Raw genomic sequence first — 12,585 nt, forward strand, 5'->3', positions numbered from 1 at the left:
AGATGAGCAGATGTTTTTCACTGCAATTAGCTGAGTCTGTAGTCAATTTGGCCAATTCACTTGTTTACGTTAGATACGAGTTTGAGGGTATGTCCCATGAGGACTTTCTGTTATGTAAGCCGCTACCAACAGCAACTACAGGAGAGCACATATTTCAGCTTCTGAATTAATTTTTCGAAGAGAATGGCATCGACTGGATTAAATGTGTCGGAGTTTGTACAGACGGTGCTAGAGCGATGACAAGCCGACAGCGGTGTAGTTGCACGAATTAAAGAGGTTGCTCCAGAAATTAATGGACGCATTGCAACATTCACCGCGAGAGCTTTGCAATCAAGAAAATGCCTGACGATTTAAAATCTGTTAGACTCTGTTGTGAATTGTATCAAGGCTCGAAAAATTAATTCACATCTGCTTTGCTCTACTAAACAGGCTCACCCCTCTCACTGAAATGGTGCTTTTTTATTATTTTTATTTGTTGTTGTTACTGTTTTTTTCTGTAAAACGGTTTGAGAAGCCACATTTAAAGGCGCTATATCAAAGTTTATATTATAATATTTATTATATGTGTGAGTGTGTGTGCACGCACACTCATGTTAGTCATTGAGAATTTCTGGGGTTCCTATGAGATGATGACTTGTAGGTGGTACTTGGATGCTTTGTTTGGATTAGGGGTGGTACTTGGTCCAAAACATTTGAAAACCACTGATATAGAAGACTTACATTTTAATAATGATCTCTACTATATCATCTACTTTACTGAATGCCACAGTGATCCAAAAATGCTTATTCTGTGTCCTCCTTAAGGGTTCACACTAAACATATAAACTGCATAATAGTTCTTGCAGGACGGTTTATATGACTTAAGTTTATCAGGTACATTGCAACTAGTGGTGCATATGATACATTTTTGTCAGGCCTAGTAAAGTTGTGAATACAAGTATTTTCTGGTATGCTCGGCAATCCCAGTGCAAACACAACTTACACAAAAAAACAGTTGATACTAACATTTAAGATATACTAATGTATAAGTAAAAGAGATGCTTTCTCCATTTAAAACAATTTGTTGTACAATGGTATTTATAGTTGTGTTTACATACTGTAGGTAAACATTGGCTTAAACATAAATTATAACCTTTTAACTGTCTAGAGAGGTCAATATTTATCTGTACAGTATATCATGTTAAAACAATTGGAGGGGATTAAGGTGCTTTCAAAGAGCTCCAGAAATATGCATTATTTTAAATTTACAACTTGAGTCCTGAATGAAGTATACTGTACACATTATGAACAGCCTATTACCATGTCGGCAGGAAAAGGCAATTACAACTATCTGCTTCGAAGATTTTAAACCATAAAAACATTGAAAACTTCTTTAAAAGTCCAGATTGCAGCTGACATGATTGCTGAAGCCTGACAGTGTTCTTCTTTGATAGGGTTTTGAGCACCACTGGGAGTTGCCACTGCCACCTCTTGTTTATATCAGAGCTATAGAATCAGCTTGTTAAAGAACAAGATCTAAAGTGAAGCCAAGATGAGTGTAAGCTTACACATCATCTTCCTATTAAAAACCAGCTGTAAGGCATATCTCAGAATACTAAATTCCTTTCTCGCGCGCATATCATCAAACCCAGAAGTTCTGACTGCTAAAATTAAAAGTATGAAGTGTTTTAAATCTAGGAGATTAGAAGTGTTTAGACTGACTAAAACATTTTCTATGGTTTTAAAAATCAGGCACAAAAACTGACAAACTTCATTTTTTCTGTTTAAATAACACTTTTATGACAGACATTTTACATTTAAAATATGAATTTCAAGACCGAAAATCTCCACAGACATAATCAGTAAGCATTGCAAAGGAAAAAGTCTCACACATCTTATTGTTAAAAGCAATATACTATATTGCTCTATATTGATCTTTTATTTTAAGGTTCATAAATTGCCAAATACAGTTGATACAGTATGTCAATCAAAAATAAATTGTAATTAATGAAGGGTATTCCGAAAGTGAAACTCCCCATAAACCATAGATCAGTAATTGTATGAAAAGAACTTGACTAATTGTGTGACTAAAAAAGAAACTGAGATAAAAGGCCATTGAAATGAAATGTACGCACTCCTTGCAGTGTGATGGCTAAGGCCACAAAAACAAATTATGACCTGCAATCTCAATAGCTTTTGTCTAGGATTTTCTATTCAAACAGCTTTAGGATTTTAAGATGATAAAGCAACAGAACAAGATTGTGCATATTATAAACCAAAAATCAATACAAATGCAGCATAGCAATACAATTATTGTAAACACTGAATCTTGCTTTTATTGCTTAGGCATAGAGACAAGACCATTTCCCACCAGCTTCCCAAATATGTTCCAAAACTGCTCAGATAAATCTTAATTCAACGTATAGCACAGCTAAGGAAATAGCAAAGGTGAGCTTTGCCAGGGGTCTCTGAAAGAGTAGTTCTCTTTATCAACCATCGTCAAGCTCCACAGCGAGTGAGCTCAGAAGTAATAGTTGAGCCCATTATATGAGGACCATCCCACTATCCAAAAGGAAAGCAACAGTATTTATCTGTAAGCAGCTTCAGTGCTTACAGACTGTCAGCAGGGAAATTGTGAATGTCAATGAAAAGGAAGTTTAATGAGCAGCGTGAAAGTGAAATAATCATGACAATTTCAGCATTAAAATTTAAGAATACCATGTTATTACTACAAATAGAGTAAAATATATGTACATTTTAGCATCAGTGAGAAAACTAACAGACGACTGACCTTTCATTGGTGATTTAAGTGTGGAACACTCAGGACAAACACTCCCAACCAAATGGTTTGAACCCCAAAATACAATGATAGCTATGAATAAAAAAACACATTTCATAGTATTCTGTAACATTTAAGAAGAAAATATCCAGATTTTAAGTACTGAAAATAATCTTTTCTATCTTCATTCTTTAAATGATAAACTCCTTAAAAAATATCCTTCTGAAAATTATAAAAGCATTAAACTCTTTAAAAGAAGTCTTCTATGCTTTCTGTATTATTTTATTATACTTGTGTCCTGTACAGTTTGTCAAGATAAATATTTGTATTCTTCATGTCAGATGTTACTCTGTTAATATTTATACATTTTCTAAATGTTGCATAAAATTGTGATTAATACTGTGTTACAATTATAGATGAATAGTAACTATTTCTGAGAGTCTAGATCAAGTGTGTTACACCTGCCAGTCTAAACATTTCCAGCTTCTAAGCAGAGGGGATGTTTGCTGAGATGTTGGGGTCTCCAAGTTCTGTGATCAAAACAATCATAAAGTTTACCTTAATTAATAAAGTTCTGGGTAAATGATTAAGTGTTAATCAACATTCAAGAAAGACACAATATAAGATTAGATCAAGAGGGAGAAAGGGGTAAAAAAGACCACAAGAGAGAAGGAGACAATAGGAAAGAAATTAAAAAGTGTGTGAAGTAAGAGGTCCATGTTTGAGATCACACAAAAGAACCTTGCTAAGAGCTTGCCATTCTGTGTTTTTAGGGAACTTGGATTTCCTGAGTGAAGAATATCTTGGTTAGGACAGCATTTCATGCTGAGTGGGTATGTTTTTCAAATAGAGAGATAGGTTTCCATTTCCTTTGTGGCGTTTGGATTTGCAGCGAGAGATTTAACTATAGGTTGTATTCTATTTAGGTTAAAAGGCAGTATTTCTCTTATTCTGGCTTTGGTAGGCATTAAGAGTTGAATACTTGGTAAGAGTCTGGGATGTTTTAGGTGGTTAGGGCGTCAGGCCTCAGGGATGCCTTGTCTGTACATGCTGTACATAGATAAACATGTACATTGTAACATTTGTGTGTAGTGTGTGTATTGTCAGTGTTAATAAACATTAGTTTAACCAATTGTGCCTGAATTATTACTCTTTTCACCAAAGCTGTGCAAGAGAACAAAGAATTCTGGTGCTTCTAACTATAGCAATAGGTTGGGTTTATTCTTGGAGAAATCTTGCAAGTGGGGGTTATGATTATTCATTTTACTTATTGATTGATCTGCTCAGTCAATTACAGTTATTCACCATATTCATAACCCCCCAATTCTAACAATATGCTGTCCCTTTTGGCATTCCCTACAGAAGTCTTGAACTGGAATGTGCAAGGAGAAAATCAATGTTGAAGACCGAAGTCATTTCCTCTGGATTAAAGAAAGATAATGGTGGTTAACAGGGGGGGAATGTAGTTGCATAACCTTTCTATCCAATTTTGAATTTGTTGAAAACAATCTATTTCTTACTAATAAAATAAGCAAGAGAATGACCTGATTTCCAATGTGAATGAAATAAATCAGTGTAATCCTATCACAGTATATAATTTGGGGAATTATTCATATCAGAAAATATTGCCTTTTTGCAGAAATGTGCTGCCGAATAAAATCTTTCACCTAAGAGAGTAAGTTCTAAAATCATTCATTGCATCAAACATTTAATCAGAAATCCAGTAATATTGAGTAGTAAACCTGGTCTGAGTAATACATTTGCCAAAACGTCTGTTTGCTCATATAATCAACAAGTCTCCAGTGAGATGGCTTTCTGTTTGTTTAAATGTTACTTTCCAATTTTTACTTTAAAAGTATGTATATATTTTGCAAAACTGTTTCATTTATGCTTTATTTAGACTTGTTACCTGACAAAAGTGGACAAAGGTTTCAGTTATTACTTTGTTAATAAATAATTAAAATTCACTCTCCAAATCAGAAAATCAGAAAAAGCTTGAAGAATCAATTGCATCTAACCGCAGCTGAGACACTGGAGTCCTTCAGGATAAGTGTTTGTGGTTCTTGTTCTCCTATTAAATCCAAGGAAACTAAAACTCCCATCTAGGGACCATTTTGAACATCTGGTCATATACGTTTTCTTTATCTTCTACAGTTTGTCCAAAAATTTGCTTTTTCTAACAACCAAGATTGTGAACTCCTATTCTGTATAATTTAAAAAAATAAACTAAACATGCATGCATAAATACAGAAACATACACATATAAAATAACATCTAATATAAAACAGAGATGTGTTCCTCGATGGCTTGAGTGTACTCCAAGGAAAGCTAGAAGGTTGTATAGTTAACTCCCACGATGTAATTCTAAACCATACAACCTACTACCTCAACTCGGATGCACACAGTTTTCTGAAGTGAGACAATATCTTCAAGTCTTCCATTGGCAAAGCAACAACTGTCTCTCTTGCCTGAAATGCTTCTAAATCAGTGGGCATTTCATATTGACCGCATTTTCTGTTTTCATCTCTTAATAGGAGTGTGAGTCCTAAAAAAATTAGAATATTTACTGAGGAAAAAAAAGCAACCAAAGAAACAGAGACAAAGTAGAATATACTGTAATAGGTTTTACTGAATCTAACTTTATATGCTTTCCAGTAACTGAAAACATGGTCTTCTTTGAGATCTGAGCTCTTCTCAGGTCTAATATTTCAGAATATATGCAAAAATGTGGATCCTGTAGCATTTGATAATACACTGAACATTGAAAATAGCATAAAAATATCTAAACACTGAAATAAATTATGATATATAATCATGTTAATCAGTGTTGTGATTAATATTAAATGTCAAGATTTATTCAACAAGAATTTGATTTATTCTTGAACTAGTGATTTAAGGTTCTAACACATCCAAATGAAATCTATGCAAAATGAAAAAACAAATCCAAATGTTCGTTCATAAACATTGATATGCACCAAAAATGAGAAAAGAAATGCCAGAATAACTGAAAAATGAAAAAACTACACATTACTGTTTAGTCTTAAAATGAGGTTTAAGACTACCCTTCTTTTCCTGTTTTTATTTTTAAAAAATGTACATTATTTTACTTGGACACAGAAAACACAGAGATTGCAGAAATAACAGCAAATAAATACTAAGCAAATAAAAATCTTTGCAATATGTCTATTTACTTTGAGGTGTAGAATAATGAACAAAGGAGCATCAATATGCATTAACATTTTAAGCATTTTCGATAAAATATATAAAGATCTAAAAAGTACTGTTTATAGAATCAGCCAGGCAATAAATGGATGGACTATGTTTGTTTTAGATGACAAAATAACAATAACATATAGTACATCTATTTATCTTTTCATAACAGTTGAGTTTATTCTGCCAAATTTAAGATTATTTCCAACATGACATTTTACTGTGGCAGTTATATTTTGTTTATCTATATATTTACTTTCTTCTGTTCTTAGATGTCTTAGATTGTGGTAATTCTGTATTAAGTCTGTAGACCTTTACTAGTACAGTTTTAGATTAAAACAAAGAACTAAGATTGCAAATTATATGCAAAATGATAATAAAATCAGAACAACAAGATATTGTTAACCTGGTTAATTTTATTTCATACACACTAGTTAGAGCCAGTATTTTCCAAACATGTTTTTTAATAGGAATTATGACATTTATATTAAATGTCAGCTTTTATAGATATATAAAAAATGTATTACTACATAACAATTTATTGACTGGAATAAAAATAAATCCTAAAATAAAATGAAAATAACATTATAAGTAGAAGCATATCCAAGGAGATTAAAGCGATCATACAGTATGTGGCACTGCAAAACAGTTATCATATGTTCAATCTCTAATGTTATCAACATTATGATAGCTCTACAGTACTTCACATACAGTACAGTAGCATTACACACAATAATCCAACTGTTGCAAAACTGGTTTGTTATTACTTTTGAATAATAAGCAAGTAAATAGTGATGAACAGATGAGTTAGGTTTTTAGTTTAAAAAGTTTTAAGCAGAATATTAATTTCACAGCTTCAGAATCGCAGAATCCAAATTAAGATGGGTTGGAACACATTCACATAAAATTATTGGTGCAATATCTTAATAGTTTGGCTTTTATCAAGAAACCCAATGTTTTTCTTTAATATGTTATTAGAAAGAAATGAATCTAGAGATGTGTGGGTTTCAATAACTGTACTGTTGTTAGTAGTTGTAGTAGTGACTTCCAAAGGTTTTTTATAAAAAATACTTTAGTTTATTTGTTCGGGAATGAGAAAAATATAGCATAAGTGCTGAGTTACTGTACTAATATTTGTTCTTATTTACTGTAGCTTGGCAAAGAGTCTTTAAATAGTTTTTATTTACATAAAAAAACAAGAACATTTATTAAACCCAAAGTGTGAGTTAGTGGGAGAATGACTGAGCACAAGAGGTCAGACTTCAACAGAGTTCTATTTAAGTCTCCCTGTCAAAGTACATTATAATTATGACACAGCAAGAGTAATTCTGAAAACATTAATTCTAACACATAAAAACACTGCTATGAAAAATGATCTATGAAGTTTCTTTGTTTCTGCCTTTGCTCCTGCTGTAGAATCAACGTACTGTATGCAGCTTAATGTGCACCAACACATACTTTTTCCTTAGTTTCCTTAGTTCTTTCTAAGTTGCATGGATATCCATTGGTAACATTTGCCATTACCAGAGAAAACATGCTTTTGTGTATTGAAATTTACACAGAGCAAGCAATACTATAGGATGGACAAAAAAATTCAAGAACAATAGCAAGGAAATAACTAAACAAATCAGAGAGCAATAGTAAATTCATGTATTCAACTTTTGTAGTAATGGGTTTTGCCATGCCACTTGACAAAGACCCATAGAAGCGAGCTTGTGCAGCTCAAATCACCACAAGATCGGATCTACGGGTTTATGACAAGTGGCTCATCTTAAAGACAGAATGAACAAAAACAAAGGAAAAAAGGTGTGACTAATTTTGGAAAAAATACATAATTGTGAGAACAGGAGAGCACTCTTAAGATAAACCTCACATTAAGGAATAAGAATAAAAAGTAATTAAGCAGTCAGAAAAAGACTATCCGTTTGGCTTCATTATGTTTCTGTGAAAATGTTGATGTTTCTTCAAATGTAAAACTCTTTAAAGGATGCATTAAAACTACATAAATTATCTGTAGCATCATACCGTATATTTCTTGTATAAAATCTATTTTCATTTACTAAAGACATAAAAGACAAAAGTAAATAATTTAAAATCACAGTCGATTTATATACCGTACCTGCCAACCACTTTCAAACTTGTTTGTAAAGGTCTTACCAGTTACAGTGTGCCTTAACCATTTGAAATTGATCATAACTAGGAGAAGTAGAAACATCCTTCTTCTCTCACCATATGATAAATGACAGTGTACTACAGTGTAAAAACGTCCAATATATTTATATTTTTACAATATGCATATCTTTCTTAACCAATGATTTGTCAATCTAGTTACTTAAGGCATGTCCTACTGCTAACAGAAAAAATAGTTTTTTAAATATTTAAGGACAAAACATTTTATACTAACTTAAATACAGCAGTCTAAAAAGGTAACTTAAAAGAGTCTCTGTAAACAGCATGCGTTTTCCGCACAAGGTGTTTAAAACTCTTCGACAAGCAACTTTTATGAAGCAATTTGAAAGAGCAACAGAAGAATACACTTTTCTTAGGAGCCATCTTTTCACAGTGAAATAATATATTTTTATTCTGTGTAAATAACAATGTAACTGTTGAAAAGAGCATGTTGCTTATGAACTGCTGTGGCCTAACTTTCTGGAAATGTAAAATCTTGGAATATAAATTAATATACACTTACTTTGTGATGCATTTTTTATATGCAGCTTTCCAAGCCCTTAACTAAAAAGAAACACAGGAAGAATCATTTAAAATAGTTTAAATGACACTTTAAAAGCTAACAGGCATCTCATTTAAATACTAAAGAGACCTTCTAAACTTAATGACTGTTTCTATCATTTTCTTTATTTGTATGAAATTTAAAACAGTGAATGTTTCAGCACATTTTTAATGGTTAGTTTTACTGTTATAGCTCTGATACCTTGAAATATTTTTCTGTCCTGTTTTTTCTCACCATCTACTGAATCTATATCAAAAAGTAACATTGCAATTAAAAAAAATTAACTTAAATTATATATTAAAATGTATGTAAAATACACAAAGAAAAACTTTAGACAGGAAGTCTTTTCTCAGTTTTAAGGAAATTAAAATAACTATATACAGTATCATTCTTCACTGCATTCTACAACAATAAACATTTCAAATTAATTCATTTGGTTCACATGCATTTTTTTGTTGTTACATATGGAAAGTATTTCCTTTCAAATGAAAAAAAACCTATGACTAACTCTCTTTAAAAAATCACTTTCTTTGATGCTTATCCACTTGTCTCTTAATGTTGTAGTATTTTGAGATTAATGTGATTTGACCCAAATTGGTCATGATGTACTGTACATTTTCAGAACAATATAGGAAGTCACGGAATATTGCAACTAAGACATTCTCTTTTCACAAAACATGACATGAAGTGTTACAAAATGTTCTCAGACTGTGAGGAGATTTACCTTTATTCCTGAGTTTCCTTGGTATTGTTGGGCCATCTGTGTTTCATACTGTTTTTTTTATTCTTACTGAAACAATAAAATTTAAATCTTTGAGGAAATAACACTTCAAACAATGATCATTTACTTTTGAATTCTATAAAATGTGTACAAAATTGCATAATTATGGTCAATTCTATCTAAGAAAAAATGTCTTCTTGCTTTTGGTTTAAAACTACAAAAAATACTGTACAGTAGGTTTTCAGGTTTGCTAAATAAAGCTACATGTACATAATCCACTTGCACACAATAAAAAAAGTTATTTCTTTAGTTACATTTCTACATTATTTCACTATGCTATTAATAGACTTGCATACACTTTACAGAAAAGTTTTATTATTTAGTTTTACATACAGTAATATTTGTTTTTCAGTGGTTCTAAGATACATGATTTCGAAACTAACTTTTTTACTGTGATATTTCAATGTTTTAACATCTCATTTCATAGTTACTAATACAGTTCTTTGGAGAGGTAAACTTGCTACATAAAATATCAACTCAACTAGTAAAAGATATTTTCGGGAAGATATTTTCTGTAAAACACTTTTACAACACCGTATCAGCTGTAGGAACATCATTATTGAACTAAAGTGTGACAAGAATTATTACTTCATGTTGGAAAATCATATTTATTAAATTAAAATAAAGTAACACATAATTTGATTTTAATCTCTGTTCCTAAATGGCAGAAAAGAGAAAAACTTAATTTATGAAGCACTGATAAACTCTAATTATTCTATTAAAATAAAAGAAAATTAGGTCAGAGGTCTTATCTTCTGTCCCTTATACTTCCAAAGTAATAAAGGAAGAATGCAAAGAAATTGCAATGCAACATCATATGAAAGTTATGAGAGACATAAAGCTCATTTCAACAATAAAGACATTGACCTGGTATGGCCTAAAAGTTTAAATAAGAAAAAAATAAAATTAAATCAATCAGTTTGATTTAAAATATTACCTCTTAAAAGAGAAAAAAAATAACCAAATTGGAGATTTATAAAGATCATGTTTAAATGCAGATCATAGAGTAACTTATTTCAGCCTCATTTTAATTTAATCAAGAACTAGGAACTAATATTATTTCCAAAGGGAACCGATTAACCATGATTTAACAATGTACGTTTGATTGTATTAGATGCAAAATTACTGTTTTGTCTTTCATTCAATTGCTTATAAGGAAAAGGATTAGATACCAGACTAATATGTTTGAACCATAAAATATACACATTAATAAAAATATATATACAACAAACTTTAGTTTTCTATGTAATGTGATTGAAGAAAACTGTAATAAAACTCTAGAGTCACATAAGTTAAAAATTTGACACGATTGCATAAGAAAGGATTTGTTACTCCACACAAGACAAATAAAAATCTCTTCACTTACAGAAGCAACAAGTTAATTTTCTCCATTTAGCAAACATGGCAAGGTTATTATCAATACTGCAGCAAATGTTTAGACAAGAAACTTAAGGAACATAATTTATAAAGACGTGAACAGTTATTATGTAATGTAATTAATTATTACTATTTAAGGATAATAAAAATAAAGCAGGATATATACCTGGAATCACTGAAACATTTTCAGCCCTTGTGAGACATATTTTGAAAGTTATAATCAATGCCAACAAAAAGGTGTTTTTTTTTTTAAAAAAGTTCTGCTTGAAGCTCAAATGAAAAAAAACTGTGTTGGGAGGGAGAAAAATGCGAAAAGTCAGGCTCATGTCGATTTCTGCGCTGTTTCAGTTGCCCCCGACTGTGTTTTTGGCCCACACAGTATTTTTTGCTATGGTTCTTTGTTATTTGTTTTTGGTTATTTAAAACATATATTAACATATATTGAAAAACTTCAGTTTCAAGGTTATAGTCGCTCACAGCCACTTTGATTTGCTTTGCTGTAGGCTCCAGTGAATCCCAGGATGGAACCAGTTTGATTACCCCTTTTTTTCTTAGCAAAAAAATATCTAGTCAAAATTCTGAGCACAAATCACTGCGCAAAGCTGCACCAGTCCTCATCACAACTGCATGCACCGTAGAGGTGTTGGGAGAAGCGGGCGAACTTTACCAAGACTTCTCTGATTTTGTCATATGTGAGGAGCAGCAACTCTGCTGAAGCAAGGGGGTGAGCAAGGCAGGGTGCCAGTTTACTTCAGTTTGCTGCGATGAGCTCATGTTCACTTCAGTCGCCCTAGTTGCCCAACAGGAATGCCTGTGCCATGAGACACTTGCAAACTTTTGTTCTTCAGCTCGGCAGAAGACTGTATGGAATCAAGTTATAGATTAACAAGAGCAAGAATACCCAGATTGCTGTTTTTATTTACTTTTTTGTCTTAGACAATATTCTTTCTAACCTTCCTCTTTTACTTGTAGATAAGCAGCAGGACTTGTCAGGCGTGAAAAGGGGCAGAATCCTGGTGCCTTGCCAAAAAAGCCAGAATAAAAGGCGAAGTGGTGTTTCAGAGCTCAGTTGCTTGCTGAGTCGGGGTAAAGTCAGCGCTGTATGATCCGCCATTTTCTAAGCAATGCAAGGAAAAAAATTAAAGTCTTTCACAAGCATTGCTTTCCAAGTCTCTCTCTCTTTCTCTCTCTCTCTTGGCACCATTACAAAATCTCAGCAGTACGGTCACATGATTCCCTGCCAACAAGCGGAGTGTATTCCCATAAACCATTCTGCTGACATTGCGAAGGCATCTATTGTCTAGTTCAGAACCTAAGCTCAGCCTGCTCAAAAATACATCACCTTCAGGGGGGGAGGGTTGTTGGGAGTCATGGCAACATACACCTGGCAGGCTGCCCACTTTTCCTACCCATCAAGAAGAAATGGAATTGCGTTGCCTAATGTAATGATGAATAGGAATGTGTAGAGTCGTCCAAAGTAAATCTGATGCTTATATTGCACGCTTAGTTTTCACTGCAAACACTGGCTTCTTTTCATGATGAAAAGAAAAACAGAAAACTTCTCCTTTTTCCAGCTCCAGCAGCAAATGTTTTAAACTGCCTAGTCTGCATCTTTAGTTGAAAACACACCCAATTCTTCAGCTCACAGTGCTAGCCAGGGATCTACGTAAGAAGGAAAAGTTTCTCTTGCCTGCTTTCTCTCCACAAGACAACACTTAATAACTTTGT

The 12,585-nt window shown here is 32.6% G+C and overlaps 1 long non-coding RNA gene across 3 annotated transcripts in view; it reads right to left on the reverse strand.

Moving 5' to 3' along the window:
- Positions 1–12,127, reverse strand: part of LOC148657695 (uncharacterized) — a 49,881-nt gene extending 37,754 nt beyond the window's left edge. For all 3 annotated transcript variants that reach the window (XR_015939962.1, XR_015939963.1, XR_015939961.1), the window contains exons 1-3: positions 11,024–12,127; positions 9,424–9,489; positions 8,661–8,701 (exon numbers count right to left, since the gene is read on the reverse strand). This is a non-coding gene — a long non-coding RNA (uncharacterized LOC148657695). The remainder of the gene's footprint in view (positions 1–8,660; positions 8,702–9,423; positions 9,490–11,023) is intronic.
- Between the last annotated feature and the right edge of the window lie 458 nt (positions 12,128–12,585).

This window comes from Lepisosteus platostomus, chromosome 7, assembly GCF_059453375.1.
Source record: "Lepisosteus platostomus isolate fLepPlt1 chromosome 7, fLepPlt1.hap1, whole genome shotgun sequence".
Lineage (NCBI taxonomy): Eukaryota > Metazoa > Chordata > Actinopteri > Semionotiformes > Lepisosteidae > Lepisosteus > Lepisosteus platostomus.